Below are 4,906 nucleotides of genomic sequence, written 5' to 3'. Positions count from 1 at the left end.
TTGTTGAGGAGTCTTCCTCTAATCCTGATGTCACGTTTTTCTTCATACAGTCCAGCTTCTCTGATTATTTGCTCAGCATACAGATTGAATAAGTATGGTCAAAAGATACATCCCTGACACACACCTTTCTTGATTTTAAACCATGCAGTATCCCCTTGTTCTGACTGAATGACTGCCTCTCGGTCTATGTACAGGTTCCTCATGAGCACAATTAAGTGTTCTGGAACTCCCATTCTTCAGAATGTTATCCATAACTTGTTATGATCCACATAGTTCGATGCCTTTGCATAGTCGATAAAATACAGGTAAACATCTTTCTGGTATTCTCTGCTTTCAGCCAAGATCCATCTGACATCAGCAATGATATGCCTTGTTCCATGTCTTCTTCTGAATCCAGCTTGAATTTCTGGCAGTTCCCTGTTGACGTACTGCTGCAGCTGCTTTTGAATGATCTTCAGCAAAATTTTACTTGTGTGTGATAGTAATGATATTGTTTGATAATTTCTGCATTCTGTTGTATCACCTTTCTTTGGGATGGGCACAAATATGGATCTCTTCCATTTAGTTGGCCAGGAAGCTGTCTTCCAAATTTCTTGGCATACATGAGTGAGCACTTCCAGCACTGCACCCATTCATTGAAACATCTCGATTGGTATTCTGTCAGTTCCTGAAGACTTGCTTTTGCCAATGCCTTCCATGTAGCTTGGACTTCTTCCTTCATTACCATCAGTTCTTGATCATATGCTACCTTCTGAAATGGTTGAATTTCGACCAATTCTTTTTGGTACAGTGACTCTGCAGTCCTTCCATCTTCTTTTGATGCTTCCTGCACCATTCAATATTTTCCCCATAGAAGCCTTCAAAACTGCAACTCTAGGCTTGAATTTTTTCTTCAGTTCTTTCAACTTGAGAAATGCTGAGTGTGTTCTTTCCTATTGGTTTTCTAACTACAGGTCTTTGCACATTTCATTATAATACTTCGTCTTCTCAAACCGCCCTTTGAAATCTGTTCAATACTTTTACTTCATCCTTTCTTCCATTCACTTTAGCTACTCTACTTTCAAGAGCAAGTTTCAGAGTCTCTTCTGACATCCATTTCGGTCTTTTCTTTCTTTCCTGTCTTTTAAATGACCTTTTGCTTTCTTCATACATGATGTCCTTGATATCATCCCACAACCTGTTTGGTCTTCAGTCATTATTGTTCAGTGTCTCAAATCTATTCTTGAGATGGTCTCCAAATTCAGGTGGGATATACTCAAGGTCGTATTTTGGCTCTCACGGACTTGTTTTAATTTTCTTTAGCTTCAACTTGAACTTGCATATGAGCAATTGATGGTCTGTTCCAAAGTCAGCTCCTGGCCTTGTTCTAACTGATTATATCGAGCTTCTCCATTGTCTCTTTCCACAGATGTAGTCGATTTTATTCCTGTGTATGCCATCTGGTGAGGTCCACATGTATAGTCGCCATTTATGTCATTGAAAAAAGGTATTTGCAATGAAGAAGTCGTTGGTCTTGCAAAACTCTATCATGCAATCTCCAGCGTCATTTCTATGACCAAGGCCATATTTTCCAACTACCGATCCTTCTTCATTTCCAACTTTTGCATTCCAATACCACCAATTATCCATGCATCTTGATTGCATGTTTGCTCAATTTCAGACTGCAGAAATTGGTAGAAAATCTCCAATGTCCTCATCTTTGGCATTAGTGGTTGGTGCATAAATTTGAATAATAGTCATATTAACAGATCTTCTTTATAGGCATATGGATGTTATCCTATCACTGACTTCAGGATCTCGCAATGTTCTTTGTGACAATGAATACGATGTCATTCCTCTTCAATTAATCATTCCTGGAATAGTAGATCATATGGTTGATTCAAAATGGCCAATACCAGTCCATTTCAGCTCACTAATGCCTAAGATATTAGTCTTTATGGGTTCCATTGCATTTTTGACAACTTCCAATTTTTCTACATTCATACTTCGTACATTCCACATTCCGATTATTAATGGATCTTTGCAGCTGTTTCTTCTCATTTTGAGTCATGCTGCATCAACAAAAGGAAATACCAAAAACTTTACTCCACCCATGTCATTAAGGTCAACTCTACTTTGAGGAGGCAGCTCTTCCATAGTCATATTTTGAGTGCGTTCCAAACTAAGGGGCTCATCTTCCAGCACTATGTCAGACAATGTTCTGCTGCTATTCATAAGGTTTTCACTGGCCAGTTTTTTCCGAGGAAGACCACCAGCTCCTTCTTCCTAGTCTTAGTCTGAAAGCTCCGCTGAAACCTGTCCACCATGGGTGACCCTGATGGTATTTGAAATACTGGTGGCATAGCTTCCGGCATCACAACAACACAGAAGCCTACCACAGTACGACAAACCGACAGACACCCGGTGGCATTTCCTTTTACTTACACAAAAAGAATGAGAAGACAATATAGTAGGCAAATAGAATGAAAGAATAATGAGCCAATGATGAAAACTCAGGTGTTGTAGGCTGACTAACGACTCTAAAGATATTCATATACTATTCCCTGGAACCTGTGAATGTTACCTTCTAAGGCAAAAAAGACTTTGCAGATGTGATTAAATTAAGGATTTTATGATGAGGAGATTATTCCGTATTATCTAGGTGGGCCCTAAATGTAATCCCAATTGTCTTTTTAAGAGAGAGGCAGGGAGATTTGAGTATCGAGGAGAAGGCACTTGTAAGAACAAAAGAAGAGACTGTGGGAAGGGGCCACAAAAAGCTGAAAAAGGGAAGGAAATATATTCTTCCCTCAGACCCTCTGAAAGGTACCAGTCCTGCACCACCTTGACATTAGCCCTGTAAGACTCATTTTGAACTCTCACATTCAGAACTGTAACAGAATAAATTTGTATTGTTTTAAAAAGCAGTTTGTGGTAATTTATTACAGAAGTAATAGGAAACTAATATACAAATAAAAAGATTCCATCATGGAGACATTATTAAAGAGGTAGGAAGAAAGTGGGAGGTGTGATGTCACAGAACCCCCAGTGGAAGCTTTGCAGAAGAAGAGAATAATCAGGAGTCAAATGATGAAGAAAGGCCAATTAACTCCTGAACTGAAAAATATCATTGGTGACAGACCTTGGTCAGAGAAAATGACAAAGTAGGAAAATACAAGGGCTCATCCCTCCACAGAAACACTGAAAAAACTGACAAAATGGTCAGATTAAACTTCATTGAAACTGTGAAAATAAGACAAAGGTTTACAGCCACCAAGCAAATGCTTAATTGAGAACCAAAAACAAAAAAACCCAAACTAGGTGTCATTGAGTCAATTTCAACTCATGACAACCCCATGTATTTCAGAGTAGAAGTGTGCTCCATAGAGTTTTCAGTGGCTGTGATCTTTCAGAAGTAGATCACCAGGCCTTTCTTCCATGGTGCCTCTGGGTGAATTTGAACCACCAAACTTTCAGTTAGCTGAGCGTTTCACTGTTTGTGCCACCCAGGGACTAATCGAGAAAAAGGGAACTGAAACCCTGTAGGACAGCTTTGCGATGTTTTAACTTACCCTTGCCCCATTCCCCCATCCACAGGTGGGTAAGCTAGATTCCCAGTGTAGGTCCCAGGTGGTGGAGAAAGCAGAGTAGACCTTGTTTTCAAACACCAGGGTTGTCTGTTTTGACATCGCAGGGTGGAGAGTATCTGTTGAAAAGATTTAAGGATAAGTGAACCTGCTGTTGTTGCCTGGAGCAAAGGCTATCAGTTGGGAGAAACAACAGATACACCAAAACAAGTAGAAGAAAAAGCCGGAGAGTGAGATGGTTTGGGGCCTTAAAGCTTCCACATAGTCCTGGAAATCTAAAGGCCACACACATGCCCAAATGGGGCAAATGTTCAGAAAAAACTGAGAAGACCCTACACTCTCACCTCTGGCTGATCATCAAGCTCACAAGCAGGAAGCGAGGGCCAAAGCAGAGATATACCCTACCCAGCTCAGTGTTCAGTTAGTGCCCAAATACATGAGACCCCCAATAGCAAGGACTGGGAGAGATTTTGTTTTGCTGATGTCTTAGTTTGCTAGTACTGCCATAACAAATACCAAAGAGGGTGGATTTTAAGAACTGAAATTTATTTTCTCACAATCCTGGAGGATAAAAGTCCAAATCAAGGTCTCATCTGTGTTAATTCCTTCTGTAAGCCTCTCTCCTATGGCTTGGTGTTTGTTTCTAGGTGTCTCTTCTCCCCCGTATGTGTCTCTGTCTATATTTTGCTCTTTTTAAAAGTCAGAAGTGATTAAGTTTAGGACCTACTCTATTCCATATCACTTCATTGACATAACAATAGAACAATGCTATTTCCAAATAGGGGAAAAAATTCAAATCATAACATTCAATCCTTTGGGCCCCCAAAAGTCATCTTTTCCACATGCAAAACACATTCACCCTGTCTCATCATCTCCGAAAATCTTAACCCATTCCAGCATCAACTCTAAGTCCAAAATCTCATCTTCTGAATCAGCTAAGTCAAGTATGGGTGAGACACTGGGTGTGTTCTATCCTGGGACACAATTCCTTTCCACCCGTGGAACCTGTGAAGCCTAGAATACAAATTATCTGCTTCCGAACTACAGTGGTGAACCAGACATCAAGTAGACATTCCCATTCCAAATGAGAGAAATTGGAGGAAAAGATGGGGTCACAGCTACCAAGAGAGGTCAAAACCCAGCAAGGAAAATCTCATTAGCTCTTAAGGCTTGAAAATAATCCTCTGCTTTCTAGACACATCTAGGTAATGGCCCAACTCTCCAGAGCCTGGGCATTGGCCACACTTTTCAGATTCTGGGCAGAAGCCTTTCGGCCCTGGGCATTAATCATGTTTTCCAGGCCCAATGTAATGATGAGCCCACCCCCTCGGCTTTGGGCA

Source organism: Trichechus manatus, unplaced genomic scaffold, assembly GCF_000243295.1.
Source record: "Trichechus manatus latirostris isolate Lorelei unplaced genomic scaffold, TriManLat1.0 scaffold00265, whole genome shotgun sequence".
In the NCBI taxonomy this organism is placed as follows: domain Eukaryota; kingdom Metazoa; phylum Chordata; class Mammalia; order Sirenia; family Trichechidae; genus Trichechus; species Trichechus manatus.
The sequence above is the reverse complement of the archived record's forward strand: the minus strand, read 5'-3'. Positions refer to the sequence as shown.